Consider the following 21,463-nt stretch of genomic DNA (forward strand, 5'->3'; position numbering starts at 1 on the left):
AATAAATTATGGCATGCTTTATATGAAGAAATACTATGTGAGGATTAAATTCATCTTTGTAAAATATTGTAATATCATGGAAACTTTTGTTTTATATTACATGAAAAGATATATATTTTATATGTACACTATTTAATATGATATCAAAATTATTTACAGTTTAAACTATAAACTATGAGAAAAGTATACTGAAAATGTTGATTTTTATCAGTGACTATATCTGTCATTCTGGGTACTCGTTTTTCCTATTTTTCTACTTTCTATATCCTAAATATTTTCTCATGAGCACATATCAATTTTTAAAATGAATAAAAATAAATCTCATTAAAATTATTTTTAAGATGAGACTTAGAGTTTGGAAGGATTTTTGAGGGGGATTTATCATTTTATTAAAAACCTAAAATAAGCTAATCACCACCACCTCCCCAAAATGTTGAAAGATGTCATCTGAATAGCATGGATTACTCCTCCAGAAAACTAGATCACATTCTGGCTTCGTTATTATTTTAGAAAACTCACCTTTCAACCATCTGCAATATGGGCCATCATTTATATCGAACTTAATTAGAAAACAGTTTGAAAGTTGGAGCAATTCCTAATTTAAATCAATTAAAGGGAAAGTTGTCAGGTTCGCTTTGGGTTTGCTTATCTCTACTCTCACAGCAGGACTGAAGAGATCTGTCTTCCCCAATCTCCTTGTATTCCTCCAGGATTATGTCATAGTGTTCAGTGTGTAAATCTAGGAACTCATGGTGGCAATTAACATCTGAGGCTCCTGCCATAGCTAGGAGAAGTCTGGGTAACAAATGAAGGCATCCCAGGATTCCACGCTGAAAATTCTTTGATGGGTGCTTCCATTCACAATGACATATCTGTAGTTTTTGGGGCCAGGCAACCCTGTGCTCTCGCCCTATTTCCATTCTGTGTTGAGAGCTCTTCTTCCTTCCCTCACCCATGCCCTAAATCCTATTGTGTCACAGTTAATCTAGTTATCAAATGGAAAAAGCATGTCACATAGTGATTATTTAAGGAGCACATTCCTTTCACTGAATAGATCATTATAGGTTCTTTACCTCTCCATTGCTAAAATAAGATTCCTTGCCTTATCTGTCACCTGCCCATATCCCTGCTGGCTTAAAATGTGCGCTCACTCTCCACCCAACTTAGAGAGAACTACTTTTTGTATAGTAATTTCATCTTCTCGTGCATTCTAAAATTATCATTATCTGCCAAGCACAGGGGATAAGATATATTCTCCAAGGTGATTTTATATAGATAGATAGATAGATAGATAGATTTTTTTCCCCAAAAAATTAAGGTTCATGGGCATTTATACATCTGCCTTCTCTGAGGCTGTGGTCCATGAGAACAGTCACCAAGTTTTAATCATCTTTAGTATCCTAAGATATACATGACTCTCAATTTATGACTTAGAATCAATGAATGAATGAATGAAAAAAAAATAATAGCTGTCTTGTATTATTTTTGAGTGCAAAAGTGATGGAATTTCTGAAATCTTTTGATAATTTGAGAAAATAATCCAGGATATTTGAACCTATACATACCTTCAAATTCCAGAATATACTATGGTTTATACATAGAATAAATCAAAAGAAATTTCTAAGCAAGAGACTAGAAAGTCTAGACTATATTATAGTAATGCATTAGGATATTTAACGGAAAATCCTAGACTAGGGGTTAGAAGACTCTATTCAGACTTTCTGTCTGTAGTCAAAATAGATGTAAAAGTTAAAACAATTACCCAAGTAATTAGGATGATTAGATTTTCTATTCTCACATACTTTTAATGTGCAGATTTGTCTCCTATCAGATTGTAAACTCTTTAAGGTCAGAAATTCCACTTTTCTTTGAGTTTCCAGAATTGCCTCCCTTGGACTGTGTCTTAGTAGGTACTCATTTGGTTAACTGTTGTAAACTAGCTACTGTAGAATGTACAGGCTCCAGAGATCTCAGTTCTCTTGCTCTTTGGTAGTTTCCTCTGGTACCTCAATTGCAGTTTACGAAGGTTCTTTCTTAAGGGCTGGTCCCATGTGGAAGAGCCCAGGGCAGAGAAGAGGACACTGCTAAAACAAGAGGTGTCTAGGGCATACCTTACAGTCAAGTCTACAGGTTTAAACTCGACTATGCTTTAAAATTATGTCAGACACTTTTTAAATGAAGGCTTCTAGGCTCACATCTAGATATCCTGATTCAATGTTCTTGGACTACAATCCAGAAAGACACTATTTATTTATTTGTTTGTTTGTTATTGAGGTATAATTGACATATGACATTATATTAGTTTCAGGTGTACAACGGTAATGATTTGATATTTGTATATATTATAAAACGATCACCACAATAAGTCTAGTTAATATCCATCGTATATGTAAGGTATATAACGTGCTTTATGACATATATTAAGGAGAAGACATTCTATTGAGATTTTGCTACAATAATAGCTACAGAAAAATAGGAGGACTGAAGGAAGAACCTGCTGTTTCCTTCTGCACAGGTCACTAAGGAACCCATGGGGAGGGGAAAGAGAGGAGTGCCTGGTAATGACCAGAGAGAGGGACAGAGGACCCTCTGGATGCTATCTGGCATGAGGAGTCTGATATGAGAGAGAGAGAGAAAAAGAGAGAGACAAAGAAATAAAGAGAGAGAAAGGGGGGCTAACAGCCCAGATTTCATGAGGGAGGGACAGGTGGGGTCCAAAGAGGTCACAGCACTTGGGAGTCATTGCATCAGGCCTGCACCATGTCCTTCACCAGCACATCACCATCTTCTCACTGTTGACTGTCAGCTGGGCAGCTCCAGTGGACGGGGCATTCCAGGGTCAGCGGGACCAGTCTCCCACTGGTCAGTGTCCTTCCTGCAAACCTGTACCCACCATAGGCCCCACAAGGGACACAACCCCGGTTGGCAACGGCAGTCACTTTCTGCACCACAACATCGTTACTCTGACAGGTGTCTGGCAGCTTGAGCTCCTCTGTGATCTCCTTCATGCCTGTCAACTTTCCCTGTTCCTGAACTCATTCTCACTCATGAACACAGAGCCATCAGTTCCCCAGTGGCTGGATGGAGAAATAGAACTCTTGGGTTTTGTTCACAGCTGGAAGCCTGGCCACCTAGGTTGAGTCACAGAAATTAATGTCCTTGACAGCAGTGGCAGATTCTCTGAGTGCTTAGGGCTCGATTTCAGGATGTTAATGCCAGCAGGAAGTTCAGGGGATGCCCACATGCAGGCCCTTGACAGGGGTATCAGAGCTGTTGAAGAAGTAAATGCGCACAGCCACTACGTGGGAGTCCCGGGAGAAAGGCTGGCTGCTGAAGATGTAGCCCACAGATAGCCCCTCACCAGCTAAAAGGTGCAGCAGCTCCTGCCTCCCAACACCCAATACTGGAATCAGGAGTGAGGGCACGGCGGGGGCAGAGTCTGTGTCAGGCCCTGTAGGTCAGCAGCCAGACTGCTAGACACAACCCTGGGAGGAGAAACAGGTTGGATATTGGGAGGGGTGAAGTCCTCTAGATTGAGCAGGGAGATCTCCTTGGCTGCAGGGGCACTTTTGCCACTGGTTTTTTGTTTGTTTTTTGGTTTTCCTCTAGGAGGCAGATTCCATCTGCTCTTCCTCAGACTCTGCTGCCTCTCAGACTTTGATGAACTATTGATGGAATCACTGTTGTCATCTGAGAAGGAGCCTGAGCACTTTCTTCCTCTTCCTCTTCCTCTTCTCATCTTCCTCCTCACTCTGATCACTCTCGCTGCTCTTCCCCTTCCCCTCATCCTCATCCTGGTCTTCATTTTTGAATTCACTCCTAGACTCCCTGGAGCTGCTATTGCTGCTGCTCTTACTGTATGATTCACTCTCAAACTGGTGGTTGCTGCCTGTAGACTGTGAGCTCTGAGTTCCCCTCAGAGGCTAAGTAGAAAGGTTTCTCCTTCTTCTTCTTCTTCTTCTCCTGATTTGATCATGTGGTCCATTCACATACCTCCAAGTTGTGCAAAGATGGATCTGGGGCTTCCTCTGGCCAGTCTGTGAGTTCCCGGTAGCCTGTGGCCTTGGCATTGAGCAGATGAGACAGTGAGCCCATCTGTAAGTGATCCTGGTCTTCGAAGAATAATTCCAAGACTGGGACTGGTTTGGGTGCCATGAAGAGTGTCTTGGCATGGCAGCTGAGGGCCCCACACTGCTCCGAAGGGACCATAAATTGCTGGGTGAGGTGCGCCTGGTTTCTGATATCACAGTTCTTGTTGTACATGGCCAGACTCAGTACATACACGGTCAGCAGTTTGGTCTACTTAGAGTTGGTCAGGTAAAGCTTGGCCAACCAGGTTGATGACCTGCAGCGTGAAGATGTCCTCCTCTGCTGTGAAGGACTTGGCTGTTTTTCTCAGGACGTCAGATGCAATCCTAGGGACATGCTCACAGTACTCACTGAAGAGCCACAGGATGCTGGCTCGGGCCATGGGCACCTGGATGTTCTCTGAGCTTTGCCCAGTGTTTGATGATCTCATGTTGCGCTGGGTCTATCTGCAGGAGCTTCTTCATGATGACCACTGACTCTGTGACCACGAGCTCATCACAGTGGGACAGTAGCTGCACCAGGTCATTGTGGCAGATGTCACCCACTCGGCCTATGTTAGTTGCCCAGCGTCTAGTGGCTTGGACCGTGGCTGCCACAAAATCCTTGTCTGTGCTGTGAATGTAGGTCTGGCATTCCCGTAGGAAAGTTACGGATGTTAGTCTCATTTGCCAGGTTGGTCAGTGCTTCTAGCTTCAGGATCTTATCTGGGTGGGGTTGATGGGCCTGATGTAGAAACTCTTCTAGGAGGGCTCAAACATATCTGGGCATAGTGGACATGGTGGCCACGTTCTGGAGCACCATGTACTGCATCTCACTGCAGGGAGAGAATGGGTCAGAGGTACTTGGGCCCCTCAGTTGGGGCAAGGGGCAGCAGGTAGGGGGAGAAGGGAGGTGGGCCAAATAGGAGGGAGGGAAGGATAAGTGGGAGGAGGGCACCAGTAGGTAGAGGATATCAGTGGGAGGAGGACAGGACTGGAGTCAGTGCAGGGGTAGGTGAACTAGGGTGTGGAGGTTGGAGGGGGTGTGATACACTCAGAGTCCTGGAGAAGGCTTTTTTTTTTTTTGAGAGCACAAAATATTTTATTTAACAACTTACAGTGTAACAATTTGCATTTAGGAAAAATAGTTCCTCCCTTAAAGGAAGCTTCTTGAATCAAAAGCTGCTGGCAGTTTGGGAATTCCCTGGCGGTCCAGTCATGAGGACTCTGTGCTTTCACTGCCGAGGGGCTGGGGTTCAGTCCCTTGCTGGGAAATAAGATCTCACAAGTTGCGCAGCCAAGAAAAAGAAAAAGAAAAAGAAAAAGAAAACTTGCTGGTGGTCAACACAGAGAGCAATGGGCAGGGCTGGGCCGGAGGAAGCCGAGGGAGCCAGGAGGGCCTCAGGTCCCAGGAATCACACTCAGCGCTGACAAAGGGAAATAAGAGGCTGCCCGACATAAAGCCCAGCCTTTCTCAAGGCGGCAAGAACAAATGCATCCATTCCTACAAGTCTGTGAAACCTCGTGGATAATGTTCTGTGGGTCTCTCCTAGATGATCAAGTGAACCGGAAAAATGGGAAGGACCTGTGCTAATTCCACATTTACACGATTCCCACACGTAGAATTAAACTACCCAGTACACTAGGTTCCCCCAGCAGAACCTACAGACATTTCCTAATGATTTTTATAAATATTTAAATCTTTTTTTCAGTCTCTTTAGACTTAACAAGAATGTTAATAGTTTTCAGAACCGTGGATGAAGCGTTAAAGCTCTCAGTCCAATAAGAGGAGGGCATTTTTTTGAGGTTTAATATGGCTGATAGTCAACATGTTAACTACTGAAGATCTTAGAGTGGAAAAAATTCGATGCGCATATATGATGGACAATACGTGACGGACGGTACGTGGTAGACAGTGCGGAACGGAACGGATGGTACGTGGGAGGAGGGAGAAGGGGCGGAGCCTAGAGTTAACAAGAAGATGGCGTCCGTCGGGCCGGAGCTTTTCTGAGGGAGCGCTTGAAGACGCTGCCGCCAGACTTCAGGCCTCTAGACTGTGTTAAAAAGAGACGCCTGCCCCTCAGGCTAGGCTTTAAGATGAACAAATGAGCCTCATTCACGTGAAGTCCGGGCACTTCTGGAGCTGCCACCTGTGCGCTGAGCCCTGCGGCGGGTGAGTGGCCTCGGAGCCATTTAAGTGTTGTTTCTTAGGGTCTCGAGGATGGGAGCCCCCTTGGTTTTGAAAACTAGATGTTTTGGGAGCTTGTCTCTCAGGTGCAGGTCTTAAAAGTTGGGGTCCAAACCCTTCTCTCCTTAGGGAGGAGCATGAATTTCGAGTTCCCTCAGGGTGCGGGTTGCGCCACCGCACGTGGGGTTTATGGCGCAATTGTGTCTCTGACTCTGGTGGCCTCTTCGACGGGGGGCCTTGCCTCATTGGCTGGAGGTGTAGGAGTCTCTCAAACTCCGTTTTTAGGTGTCGTTCCCCTCCCTTCGGAAGTTGTTCTGTATGTAGGTGCGGATTCAGCTTGTCTGGGGGGGTGGGTAGGTGAGTTCTGGGTTTTCCTACGGTGCCGTCCTGACGCCAGGACGGTGCTGGAGGCTGGGAGTCTGAAATGAGAGTGAGCGGCCTACGCATTTTAAACAAGCATCAGCTGTTCTTTATGTCTAGGTGGTTCATTGACCACAGACTGAGAAACTGCCCTGAGGAATATCACTTGTTCCACCTCTCCTGCCCCCTCGTAATCGCTCAGGCACGTAATCCGTCCTCTCCAGAGTAATATCTAGAAGTTGGGGTGTGGTCTTGGCCAGGTAATCTTGCAAAACAACGTAATGGGACCATCAATGTGATGTTCTAGTTCTAGCTCCAAAGAATTTTCTTTGAAGTTATTTTCTTGTCTCCTCACCATGGATACCTGCCCTCCCGTCACCCTAATAATCCATGTCCCATTAAGCACATTCAGGCATTACCTAAAGAAGTAAAGTGGTGATGAGTTTTGCTGAATCCCCTTGGGGTGTCGTCTCAACTTATGCTTGGTTTGTGGGCTTTCGCGTGTTTTAACGCTCCAACACTGAGCTCTAGAACGGTCCAGAGGCACAGGGCTTCTCAGCATCTTGGCGCTGACCTGATAGAAATCACAAGTAGCAAATGAGGAAGAGTTTTTAAAAAATGTGTTCTAAATACAGCAACAATATGTGTGTATATATTTGTAAATGCGTAGGAAAATTTTTTGGAAAAACATACACACTCTGGCTACACCCAGGGAAGGGTACTAGAACTGGGGGTTAGTCAAAGTGGCCTTTATTATTATCACAGTTTTCTGTCAGTGTTATTTATTTCAAGATTTCTTTCAAGTTGCTTTTGTTTTGTTTTACAATTGCCACATTTTCAAGTATATCTTGAATGTATGTTTTTAAAGTTGGCGGTAATGTTAATACATTTAAAAATATTTTACCTGTCTCTAGCCTAATAATAACAGAAGATTATAACAAGAAATAGTCCTATCACAAAAACTTTTTTTTTTGACAGAAAAGGTGAGAGGATTACAATGAAAGATTCTCTACCCCTTAAGGTGTATATTAGGCAGAATTCTCTCCCATTATGATAGCGTCCCCATTTAAGCCTCTTTCGAGAATATATCTATAGAAATTTCCTGGGAGCATTTTTGGAAGAGAGCTTTTTTTCCCCATGTGTCACCTGTAAGGAGGTGGGGTAATTCTTGTCTAAAGTACAGAATCTCTGAATGACCCAGAATTATGTACAAATTTATGGATAGATGAATGTCTGGGGTATAGGAATACATTAGTAAATTGTTAGAAAACAAAACACCTTGACAGAGGTAATGTTACATACCCATATATATCATGACATCGTGATACCCATATGTTTCTTCATCACAGTGGGACAGTTTTTCTTAGCTGGAATTTACCTAGCAAGTGACAGTTGACACCAGAAGAATAGAATATAAACAGGGTGATCACTGTAGCATGGGGTTGGGAGAGAGAGAGAGAGAGAGAAAGAGAGAGAGAGAGAGAGAGAAAGAAAATGCTGAGTATGACATTCAGGTTAAAGCAGTAGGTCTAAACCTTGGCTGCGCATTATAACTGCTGAGGGAGCTTTTAGAAAGACATAGTGGAGCCCCACTCTCATAGATTCTGATTTAATGGCCTGAGATGGGGCTCAGACAATATTAGTTTTAAAAGCTCTCCATTTGATTCTCATGTGTAAGCAGGGTTGAAAATCACTAGAATAGAGAGAAAAAAATCTATGGTGGTGTTGGTGAAGTGTATTGGTAGAGCAGACATGGGTAGCAATTGATAAACACTTCAAACTTGAATATTTTGATCAGTTGTAAGATCAGGCCTAAGTAATGCTAGTAAGGATTCTGAAACATGAAAGAAACCAGTTGTAGGGCACACCAGGGCAGCACAGTACTTCGGAACACATTGAGAAGAAGAAGAAAGACCAGATTAGAATAGAGACAATTTATTCATTCCAGGACCTGGATAGGATTATTTCTAAGAATTTTGTATTTAAGTTTAATCAATAACTACTCAAATTTAGATGTCTTACCTAACTCTTCATCCCAGGCTGAATACATACATACATAAAGTAATTTCCATGCTCAAGTATTTAGTCCACACAGCCTAACCAATGCTCAATGAGATGCTAGTTTGGTAATCACACCGACAAATAGTTGATATGGATGATTCCATGTTCATTATTGAAAGCACAGTCTTAGGACTATATCATGCAAGTGTTGTCCTTCTACAATTCTGTGTTTAAAATATGTTTATCATCTGTTCTACCCTGGCCTTCAGGGGTACATCTGTCTTCTCCCTTCCCCCTTCCATTGTTCTGTTGGCTGGGAAGGCTAGATTTGGGGCTTCACTCTCTGGGTATATCAAATTATATGCATGCATATCATAATCTTAGTAGACTTCTTGATGATTCAGGTCTCTGAATGCATGAGAATTTTAGAAATGTATGCTACTATTAACAAAATAAACAAATAAAGAATTTGCTAGGCCCCAGAAACTAGCATACTGTTCATAACTTGGATGATTTTCTGTGTTATGAAATAACGGACAAGTACCTTTTTAAAATTTTGATTTTCTAATCTCTTTTATACATCTTCATTGATTCTGTGGAGTTTGTTATTTAAACACTCTTCCTTTTATTTGTTTGCTGCTTTATTTTTAACTTTACTCCCTTTTGAAATCATCCTGGAGTCCAGCATGAAGTTCTTTTTTTTTTTTTTAAATATTTTTATTGGAGTATAATTGCTTTACAGTGTTGTGTTAGTTTCTGCTGTATGACGAAGTGAATCAGCTATATGTGTACATATATCCCCATATCCCTTCCCTCTTGCGTCTCCCTCCCACCCTCCCTATCCCACCCCTCTAGGTGGACACAGAGCACCGACCTCATCTCCCTGTGCTATGCGGCTGCTTCCCACTAGCTATCTATTTTACATTCATTTGGTAGTGTATATATGTCAGTGCTATTCTCTCACCCTCTCACTTTGTCCCAGCTTACCCTTCCCCCTCCCCAGGTCCTCAAGTCCATTCTCTGTGTTTGTGTCTTTATTCCTGTCCTGCCCCTAAGTTCATTAGAACCCTTTTTTTTTTTTTAGATTCTGTATATATGTGTTAGCATATGGTATTTGTTTTTGTCTTTCTGACTTACTTCACTCTGTATGACAGACTCTAGGTCCATCCACCTCACTACAAATAACTCAATTTCGTTTCTTTTTATGGCTGAGTAATATTTCATTGTATATATATGCCACATCTTCTTTATCCATTCATCTGTCGATGGACATTTAGATTGCTTCCGTGTTCTGGCTATTGTAAATAGTGCTGCAGTGAACATTGTGGTAAACAGCATGAAGTTTTTGGATTAGTTATTTTTTGGGTGTTGTTATTTTAAATTGTAATGTTAATATTTTGATAGCATATTCACTAGATAATAACCAAATACATCAAATAATATTTTTGGCTTAGAAGGCTTATATTTTCAGGAGCAAGGTGAGGTTTATCAGAAGGTCAATGATGATTTCGTCTGGAAAAATTCAATATATTTTTTTCTAGGATTTTATTGACTGTTGTGACTAAGTTAACTGTCTTGTTCATTCAGTCTGTTAAAAAACACTTTAAAATACTGAGAATTAGATATGCATTTTTGTTGTTGTTGAGGGAGGAGAGATTAAATGATTTTACAGTCAAAAAACAAACTAAAGAAATATAAATGTTCTTTTTCTCTTTATCTATCATATAATTACAAAGTTGTTTTGTGACAGCCACCAATAATAAATTTTAAACTCGAAAATGCTCAGCTTCTTGGTTCAGAAAACAATATGTCTTTATCCTCTGCAATTTCATGTGAAAATATATCTAGGGAGAAAACCAGGTAATTTCTTTTCCTAAGGGAATGAAGATTACTGCACATCCTTTCTAAGAATCTCATTGAGTTTTCTTACTATCTGAAGATAATTTTCAAAGTTGTGTCTAATAGCTGTCTGTAAATAAATCCCAGAAATTGTATTTATTAAAACCTCTTTCAAAAGTCATTCTTAATTATTTTAATAATACTATTATTTATTAAGTATTAGTCTTAACACCTAGAGTACACTTTAGCAATTTTTATAGTTTTATTTTAAGAAAGATAACCTATGTTTAATTCAGGCAATAAAACATCATTGGAGGTGAGACAGTGGTGGTCAGCATATGAAGCTTGACTGTAAGGAGTTTGCATTTTGAACCTAGAACAGATACTGGCACATATTTGACACTCAATAAATAGGATGTAAAGAAGGAAGGAGAAAGAGTTCTTCTACTGTCACTTTCTATCTGGGGTATATTTTTTTCTTTTTTCCAAAACATGCATATCTGAGGCTTATTACATGTACCTATATGATAAGGCTCTGTTGTCTAAAGTTTTTGTTATATTTTACTAGAAATGCCATTTTTTGCAGGTATTTTGTGGTATCAGATATAAAGAAAAAGAGATTCTAAAAAGGCTTTTCTGTCTTATTTCCATAGCTAGTCCTGAGAGAGTGGTAACTTTATTTTATTTTTGAGAGGTAACAATAAATATGATTTCTGTCAATTGTGAGGTAGAAAGAGATCATATGTGGTGGTTTCACACATAAGCAGTTATTTCTGGATTTAAAATAAAAACAAATAGATCAACTTCAGTAGTACTGTTGAGCACATAGCTGCATTTTAAAAGTATGGAGAATCAATTGAGTGTCTATCAAAATCGTATGCTTTTTTTCCTTGGATTTAAAAGCTGGACTAGGCATATCATGGAAGCAGACATTTTGATGAAGATTACAAAAAGATTTAGACAAGAAATGTTTAAACAAATGAAAAATCAAATTGTGTTTCTGAATCAATAAGAGCAATAACAAAAATTCCAAATACAGATATATGAGGTTTTATTTCATGCCTTCAATCAAGTATGCTGTCTGTACAGTTTAAGGAGCCTTTCAGTTTTTTTGAACTGGTTTACCAATTTATAATAGAAAGTGGAATTTAGACTGGGTCTACAGAACACTGTGTATGAGTATGATTGATGAAAAAGGTTCCTGAAATTTAGAGCTTTCTCTTCTTCCTTAACTATTTATTTTTTGTCTATTTATTGTATCAGTACGGACTCAGAGTCCTACTTTATTAAATAGATTATAATCTAAATAATTATGATTTATTTTGATGCTAAAATTTTCCCAGAATGGGAGCCCCGTCAGTTTGCTCCTGTGTCCTTTTGACAAGTCTCCATCATTTCTTGTATGTCATTAACTTATAACTTAAGTATTATTATATGACTTCATGTATAGCGTAAGACCTTGCTGTGGTATACTTCTCTTGCCTCTTTACTGGCCTTTGTAATATTGTTGTTATACATTTAGCTTCTAAATATATTATAAACCTCCCAATACATTTTTACTATTTTTTACTACACACATTCAATTAATTTTATAGATTAGAAAGAAGAGAAAGTATGTTATAATTACATATTTATAATGTCTGGTGTCCTTAATTGCTTTATGTAGCTACCTGTTTCCATCTGGTATTATTTTCCTTCTGCATGAAGGACCTTTTAGCATTTACTGCAGCACAGGTCTGCTGGTGATGAATTCTTTTAGCCTTAGATGTCTAAGAAAGTCTTTATTTCATCTTCATTTTTGAAGGCTTATTTTACTATGTTGTCAATTCTAGGTTGATAGTGTTTTCTTTTAGTAGAGTAGTTGCTCCACTTTCCTCTGACTTGCATTGCTTCTGATGAGAAATCTATCATTCTTATCTTCATTCTTTTATTCAAAACATATCACTTTTCTCCAGCTGCTTCTAAGATTTTCTCTTTATCACTGTTTTTAAGCAGTTTAAGATGTGCTTTTGTGTTGTTTTCTGTACTTGGGATTTGTTGAGCTTCTTGGATCTGTGGAATTGTAGTTTTCATCAAACCTGGAACAATTACAGCCATTATTTCCTCAAGTCTTTTTTTTTCTACCTCCTGCCCTGAGTTGTTTTCCTTTGACTCCAGTTACACATGTGGTAGCCCACTCGAAGTTGTCCCCCAGCTCACTGATGATACATTCACTTTTTTCACAGTCTTCATACTCCCCGTGTTTCATTTTGGGTAGATTCCGTTGCTGTGTATTCACGTTCACCAATCTTTTCTTCTGAAGCACCCCCTCTGTTTTCAATCCAAGCAAGTGTGTTTCATGTCAGACATTGTAATTTTCACATTTAGAAGTTCAATTTATTTTTCATATCATTCATGTCTCTACTTATGTTTAATATTTCCCCTTTCATCTTGGAATATAGAAATATAATAGTAACAGTTTTAATGTCCTTATTTAATAATTCTATTATCTGGGTCATTTCTCGGTCTGTTTCTATTGATTGGGTTTTCTCCTCCTGGGTCATACTTTCCTGATTCTTTGCTTACCGCATAGTTTTTGATGGAATGCCAAGCATCGTGATTTTAACTTTGTTGCTGCTGAATATTTTTGTATGTCTATAAATATTCTTGAGCTTCGTTCTGGAGCACAGTTATGTTACTGAGAAAGGGAGAAATCCTTTTGAGATTGCTTCTAAGCTATGTTAAGTAGCATTAGATCAGACTAATCTACATCTAATTTTGCCCCACTACTGAGATACAGCTGAGTTTTCTAAGTACTCTATTGGATTTGCTGTGAATTAAGAGGTTTTTTTTTCCTTTCTGATTGCATGATACTTTCCCTGCCCTCAAGTTGTTTCCCTTAAATGTGTGTTTGTCAGTCATGAGATGAAGATTTCAGGAAATGCTCTGCTGAACTTTATTGTTTTATTTCTGTGCAGATCCTGTCTCTCCAGTATTTTGACCTGTAAACCTTTCACATCTTGGCCTGCCTCTTTTAATCACCTCCTAATTACCCCATTGATGAGGAAGGGATTTCCACCCTAGAATTATGGAAGTAACCATACACATATCACCCAACACTGGATAAATGAGATCGACCATAGTCACATATGTTATTAGTCACATATACTCACAGCCTAGGGGAGGAGGACACAGCACACCACATGGACCATATAGAGGTGGCACTCAGGGACAGAGTGAACAACTAGAGGCTATGGGAGACAGACTTTGTAGTACTAAGAGGTGTGATCTCAGTTATTGCGGTAGGTTGTGATTAGCATGTTTAATAATTCCATGGGCTGTCAGGAAACTGAAAACCACTACTCAAAGACAAGCAAGAACTGTGCCTGGTCTTACTAATAAGGGAGGTTGTTTGGCTAGAGGACCTCATCCACCATAGCAGAGTTGGAAGGGAAATTTGTGGTTATACCACTTGAGGCCCTTTTGGATTCACCAGGTATGAAAGCAGCTCATCATATTGGGTCTTAATTTTAGGCTTTGCACCACATCCCCCAAACTTCTATCTCCATCTTCTCGGTTCAGTGAGTTTGCTAGGCTCTGACTGGGTCTTCCGTCTCAGTGCTGCAGTCTGGGAGCCCTCAAGAGGCCATAACCAGGGGGACAGTCACAGAGTTTACCTCATTCAGGTATCGCTGTCCTGGGTTGCCTAATGTGCAAGGTTGGAAAACGTTACTTTGTAGATGTTGTCTGTTTGTGTTGTTGTTCTTAGTGAAACGACAAATGTGACACCTGCTACTCCATCTTGGCCTTAGCTTACATTTTAGAGAACTTTGGCAGGATATACATAATAAATTGAGGTTTAATGAAAAGTTTATCATTGTTAAGCAAATGATAATTATTTGATCAACAAGAGGGAGATTTCACCAGGATTGCTTTTAAAAGGCTTCCCATTCCTCTAGAATCCTATAAATAGTATGACTGTACAATAACTAGGGGAGCAAGGATGTAAAGGGAAAAAAATATCTACGGAATTTTTAAAAAAAAAAAGAAAAAGAGAGAAAGAGTAAATCAGATCTGTAAACAATATTCTTACCTTTTACATTCTCCTGACTTTTATGTATTTGAATCTAGAAGCTCATGTTTTTCAAAATGAAGAGTTATTTACGCAGTTGGTTTTGAAAAAGATATTAAACTGTTTTAGTATCAATGCCACTATCTAAAAGAAAAGGTCGGGATAACATCCATGTCAATGATTTGTTGCAAACACATGATATAAAATGTACATAGGCACTTTATACAAGATTTGGCACATAATAGGTGTTCAGTAAATATCATTTCCCCTTAAGCCACTTTGATTAATTCTTAAGGAGTTTCCTTTCTCAAAGTTTCCCCATCTCCTTTTGCACAAACTAAAGTTATTTTACCTTCGATTTTTGTCATTTTCCTTTTCTATTTCTTCACTCTGAGAGGCTATAAAACATGCTGTGTCCATAAGTAAATAAAAAAAAGTCCTCAGCCTCCCCAACAAAGAATATTTTTGGCAAACACTCTGCACTTACACAAAGTGTCAGAATTTCAAAGCCTCCCCAAGGAGTCCAGCAAACATATCTAAGGAAAGGGAACAGAGTGATTATGAGTCCTTTTCAAGGCAGTGAGACCATTCTTTAGAAAGAGACTCAGGCTGTGTAAAGAGTCACTTGCTTATCTGATAAGACCTTTAGCAGCAGGAAAAAAAAAATACAGGCAGACAAAGAATAAGGTATTGTTAGCTCAAAAAGGGGGAATTCATTTGAGAACTATGAATTATTTTTAAAACTTTGCTGTAGTAGTATATAGGAAAACTGTAATCCTTCTGATTATGTTCGATCCATACAGTAGTCAGTTGTGTTAACAAGTATGTATTGAGCAAATTAAATCATCTTCAATGTATTGTACTTTAATGGTTGGAGATAAAGATGCTAGTGACTACATGGATAAGGACTTGTTAACATTAACATTCCAACTTTTCAGTTACTAGTTCTGTAATCTTGAGCCAATTATCTAATATCTCTGAACCTCAGTTTCCATCTCTGTTAATTATGGACATTTCATGGGGTTTTTCTGAGGGTTAAAAAAAAGAAAAACAGTACAAATACAGAATCAGTCATGGTCCATTAATCATAAAATGCCTCCAATGAGTGATTGTTCTACTCCCACTACTAGTAAACCATTAACTGTTACTACATTTATCATTAAATGTTTGTTTTCAAACAATGGGCATTTTTAGATTCTTCCAATGCTTGCCAAAAGCAGAGCTCCTAAAATCAAAACAAGGAAACAGAGAGACATGAAATATTACAGGCATGGTGATGGAAACTCAAAAATAAATTGTATCGTGTAAGGAAACATGGCATTTAAAATGCAAACAATTATTGCTCATATAAAAGAGTAGAAAACTAGGGAGAATGAAATATCATTCTACCACTGTAACATCTTTTTCCCTTGTGTATTCATTCATTCATTTAACAAATGATTGTTAAACACATGTAATATTCGAGTCATTATTCTAGGCATTGTGGATAAAGAAGTTAACAAAACAGATACAAATTTTAGCCCTCTTGGAGATTAAATTTTAGTAAGAAGAAAAAGAGAATACGTATCATGTCATGTTCTATCCTATTCTATCCTATTCCCAGAGAATGATACATTATGTGCTTTATAATGTGCCTGTGTATATTTATGTTTATATTCATATTTATATACACATACCTACACATATGCTACTATGGAGAAAAATAAGACAGAGAAGAGGAATAAGGAGTGTGTGTATGGGTAAAGGGATTGCAATTTTAAATAAGGTGGCAAGGGGAAGGATCAGTGAGAAAGTATGAACAAAGACTTGAGGAAGGTATAATTTTGACCTTACTGGATAACTGAAAAGAGCGTATTCAAGGCAGAGGGAACAACCAATGCCTGGCCCTGAGTAGGAGCATGCCTCGCCTGTTGATGGAACATGGAGGAGACCAGTGTAGTTAGAGTGGAGTGACCAAGGGGTCAGTCCTATGATTTGAGGCTAGAGAGTTGGTAATGGGAGAGTGCTCAGGTGATAGAGGGCCTTGGACATTATTCTAAGGGTTTTGGCTTTTTCTTTCAAAGAGATGGGAGAAACATTCTGACTTCCGTACTGAGAACAAATTAAAGGGAAGTAGGGAAGTAAGTTAGGAAGTAGGGAGTGATTGGATTCTTGATATATTTTGATGACAACATTGACCAAGTTTTCTGAGTAATTGGATATGGGATGTGAGAGGAATCAAAGATAACTCACAGGTGTAGGCTTGAACAACTGGTGGGATGAAATTTCCAGGTAGAGAAATAGAAAAAGACAATGCTAGAGCAGATGGTAGAGGTTGGAATATGGTAAGATCCAGAGTTCTATTTTAGAAATATTAATTTTGCGATGATTATTAGGCATTCAAGCCTAGGTGTCATGGAAACACTTGCATAAAAATCTGAAGTTCAGGGTAGAGATCTTTGCTAGAAATGTAAATTTGGAGTCACCAGCATATAGATTTTTTTCATATTCCTTTTACTCCTTATCTGTAGACACAGAATTTATAGATCATTTTTTCAACATTACATTAAAATATCTTCAGTATTACCTCATTGCAACATTTAGTATTATTTTAAGGGCAATGGAAGGTATGTGGCAGATCTGGGTATAAATGGTCCATTTTATCAGGTATCATTTTTACAGCTTTGAGCTTGGACATGCCATTTTAGATTTGTGATCCTCAGGTTCCTCAAGTGCAAATAAAAGATAATAATACTTACCTTACAAGATTTTTGTGAGGGTCACATTGTAATACCATTCTTCATAATTTTAGTTTTTAATTTAAGTGATACAGTTTAATCCTCACTAAAAAATAAAGGTAGGTGAAATTATCCCAATAGGAATACTGAGCCTCAGCACATTGACTAATGTGCTTATGCTAACATGACTAGCAAATAGCAGAATCAAACGTTATCTATTCACTATTCTTTTGTTTTGCTTTGCTTTTTTTGCTTCTACGTGTATTCATATATAATATGAGTTTAAAGTCCCAGAAATAGAATAGGCACACAATAATTTCTCACTGTTTTCATTATTACATATGTAAGAAAGTTGAACATCAGCATTGAAGCAGTAACTAAACAATTTTCCAGGAGATAAACACAGTTATCGCTTGAATGAATAATGGTATGTGTGGTAGTTCTGGTAGCAAAATAGTTGCAAATGCAATAGCTTTGCTAAGTTAAGCAACATTTACAAACATATATGCATAAGTGAATTTCAGTTGCTCAGTATGTGGAATAGTATCAATGCAAATGCTCAGCATCTTACTCAATGGATAACCTTAAGATCAGTGCAAAGTGGATTCATGGGGCCTCTCTTATTCCCTCAAGGTGTCCACTTTTCCAGTTTCTATGGAAGATGCTCTAGTACTCTTTATTACCCCCTTCCAGTGCTTTCCATTGAGCAGGATTTATCCCAGACATCTAAATGTAACTTCATGTGTATATGCTAAGTGAAACCAGCCCATTAACTGGCAAATGCAGTTGAAAAGCTGTGGATGGTGAAGTCTTTCAATTACCTCTGTTACAGCCAAGCCAGATTTAAGTAGCTCTTTGTTTCTGTAAATAATCTGATTAGTGTCTGTTCGCTTTCCTTCTCTCATTATTTATCATATACATTTTGTTTTACTCATATAACAAATAATTTTTCCTATTATATAAGTTATATCATAATATATTATCATATTTAGTGTATAAATGCCAGAAGTTGTGTGCCAGAGTAGTCAAGCATGAGACAGGAGCACACGTGTTGGTCATGAATCATGCTTTTGACATCCCACTCATGTGAATCTGATTTATGTGAGTAATTTCTCATAGAATTAACTATTCTCATCTGTAAATTGAAAAGGGGGTCCTGGTCTATCAGGGTTCATATTGTAAACAAATCACTGTTTACAAGATATGAATAACTTATTAGTGCTAAGTGTGACAATAACTTTAAAACCCAATTTGTTAAGTACATATACTAAGCAGGTGCTCAAAATGTTTATATGAACTAGCTAAAATAATCCTTACAGTGACCCTCAAAGGCAAGTATTATAATTATATTAATTTTACAGATAGAGAAATTAGAAACTGAGGTATAGAGACGTTAAGTATCCTGCCCAAAGAGGCATAGCTGGCGTTTGTCTCTCTGATTTAAGAGTTCTTGCCCTTAAATGAGGTTCTTTAGATCAACAGTGTCCAATAAAACTTTCTGCAATGCAAAAAATATTCTATATCTGTCTTGTCCTATGTGGCAACCACTAGTCACAAGTGGGTATTAAGCATTTGAAATGTGGTGACAGAGATAGAGGAACAGAATGTTCATTTTTATTTAGTTTTAGTTACAATTTAAATTAAGTAGCCATATGTAGCTAGTGGCTATTACATTGTACATTGCAGCTCTAGAGTAAAAATCTGTCACACTGTGATACCCCCCCAGGGCTTGTGCTGTGTCTCATTTGGCTTTGGGTCAGGGGTTAGGACAGAGCTTGGAGTTCAGATGCATAGTGGATATTTGCAGCAGACATTAAAGAAGAGAATTATTGATGGGTTCTACACTTAAATTGCAGATCTAGTTCCGGGTTTGCAGATGTCCCATCACAGCTGTCCTTTTCCACACCTTCCTTGCCTTTTAAGTTCTTTCTTAGTGAGCCTTGCCTTGACTTCATTTCAAGCTCCTCTGCTGGATTTAGATACCAAAAGTGTCCCCATTTCCCAGGGAGAGAGTGTATGTAATGGTTGAAAGTGTGGGCTTCTGAGTAAGGCTGCTTTGTTTGACATTCAGTCCCACAACTTCTCAGCCTACTGTGCTTTCTTAGGAAAGTCCTTTAATCTCTGTGCATCTCAGTTTCCTGTTCTATAGGGTGTGCATAATAAAAGTTCTCATCACATGAGAATGTTGGGAGGATACATGGAGATAATCTTTGAAAAGCACTTTACAGAATACCTAGCAGCTAGATGACAGTCAACAAATACTGTCTATTTTTATTATTTTTCTCTAATTTTTCCTACTTCTGCTTTTCTTTCAAACCTCCAAAACATCACAAATGCAAAATTTCAGGAGAATGTTTTACAGAAAACATTTCAAGACATTTATTAAGATTGTGTCTGCAGGACACTGATTTCTATCCTTTATTTAAACAATCATTTTTTGAGCTGAAATAACTTGCCAGGCTCTTCAGGTGGAACAAGGGATATAAAGATAAATAAGACATATGTACTGCCTCCAAGAAGTGCACAGTCTGGCAGGAAAAACAGCTAACAAACAGATTACAGACCATTATCACTATTTCAGAAGGACTAAGTATGAGGCAGTGATCACCATTACTGGATGGGTAGTAATTGTCAGGGAGGTCTTCACAGAAGAGGTTATAGCTGACTGGATTGTAAAGAGCACTTGGCATTTGCTTGATGCATATGAAATAAAAACCCTTGTTGATCAGTCTATTCTTTGCTGTTGGGAACTTAATGAATAATGAATAAATCATGAAAAGTAGTTCCTTTCTTTTCTCTTTGTGCAGGTCGAGTAAAAAACTCTGAAAAGTAAAGTTGATCTTGTATTCAGATCATGTTTCCTCTACAAAAAATATCTTTTCAAAGGGTTAAAATGGGTCTTAAGAAAAAAGAACAATAATAATTTGTATATGATTATGCTTGAGGTCTCAAACTAGAGCAGATGCCATATTAAAGGCTTTTTAAAAAATAAGGCAGATAACAGGCATATCACAAAAAATACAATTCCTTTAGGTATTAACAAAAGTATGTCAAATAATTGCCACAGCTGGTAAGTTGATTACTGCGTACCTGGAGGAGAGCATGGGACACACTGAAGAACAACTTGAGTTTCACAGCACTGTAATTATATCTCAGTCCTGGACAATCTACACAGTCTTGTCCTGCCAAGACCCCTCATATAACTGTGCACAACCCATGCCACCAATGGGATACATTGCACAAGAAATCAGACATTTAAAATTAGAGGTCTGAAAGAGGCTCTCTAACTACTGAGTGGAAGCAGCTGTAGTAAGGTATCTGGCCATCTCAATTTTCTGTAGTTTGGCTCAATGTGTTAGAAAGGAGTGACCTGTTTTAGATCTCTGTCACTAAGGAACTAGGGCATGGTGATTAAGAGTTCTGGAAGTAGCTTTTATTCAAATCCTATTTCTGATCACCCTTGTTTGTGTGACCATGGATAAACTAACCTATACGTGCCTTAGTTTCCTCATCTGTAAGTTAATAATAGTATCTTACTTGTTCTAACTGTTAATATCTCTGATACTAATAATAGTATCTCTCCTTGTTTCTAATATTGTTCTAATAATTCAGTCAGGCAGTATACGAAGTGTTTAGCTGGTGGCTGCTAAATTAGTGGCCAATAAAAGTTAGATATTGCCTCTCCAGTTATTCTGTCAGTTTATACTGTGTCTTCTTCATGCATTGTGTTCTTCCAAGTCATTTGGCCTTTAATAAATGGTTGCTCAGTGAAGGAATAAGTAAATGAGAGGCTTATATTTATATAGGTCTTGGAATCATTCTAACAAATCATTTTTCTCTAGTTTCAGCATTGCAATATTAACATATCTTCTTCCATAATTTGAATAAATGATGTTTTTAATTGTAAAATTATGTTACTAAATGTCTATAATACTCCATATTGGGAACAAAGGATGGTGTTTGGATTATTTTTAATAATTATTTCAATGTTCTCATTCATTCATTGCTTGTTAATTCATTTTGTCAGTGGTTAGTGACCAATTGCAGAAAAAATGTTTGCAATTCCGATACATATATTGGAAAAACTTTATAGGTTATTATTGTGAAGTGTCAAAGATGGAAGACTTAAGCAAATTGTGGAAAACCACTTTTTCACAGGAACATTCATAGAGAACCACTCTACAGTGACCCTGACAGCAAGGACATAGACTTTTTCTCTTGTATTTTGTCATAAGGAGCA

General features: G+C 38.4%; 1 pseudogene; it reads right to left on the minus strand.

The window, feature by feature from the left end:
• Nucleotides 1–2,767: 2,767 nt before the first annotated feature.
• Nucleotides 2,768–6,702, minus strand: LOC118884615 (annotated as a pseudogene).
• Between the last annotated feature and the right edge of the window lie 14,761 nt (nt 6,703–21,463).

This window comes from Balaenoptera musculus, chromosome 19, assembly GCF_009873245.2.
Source record: "Balaenoptera musculus isolate JJ_BM4_2016_0621 chromosome 19, mBalMus1.pri.v3, whole genome shotgun sequence".
In the NCBI taxonomy this organism is placed as follows: Eukaryota; Metazoa; Chordata; class Mammalia; order Artiodactyla; family Balaenopteridae; genus Balaenoptera; species Balaenoptera musculus.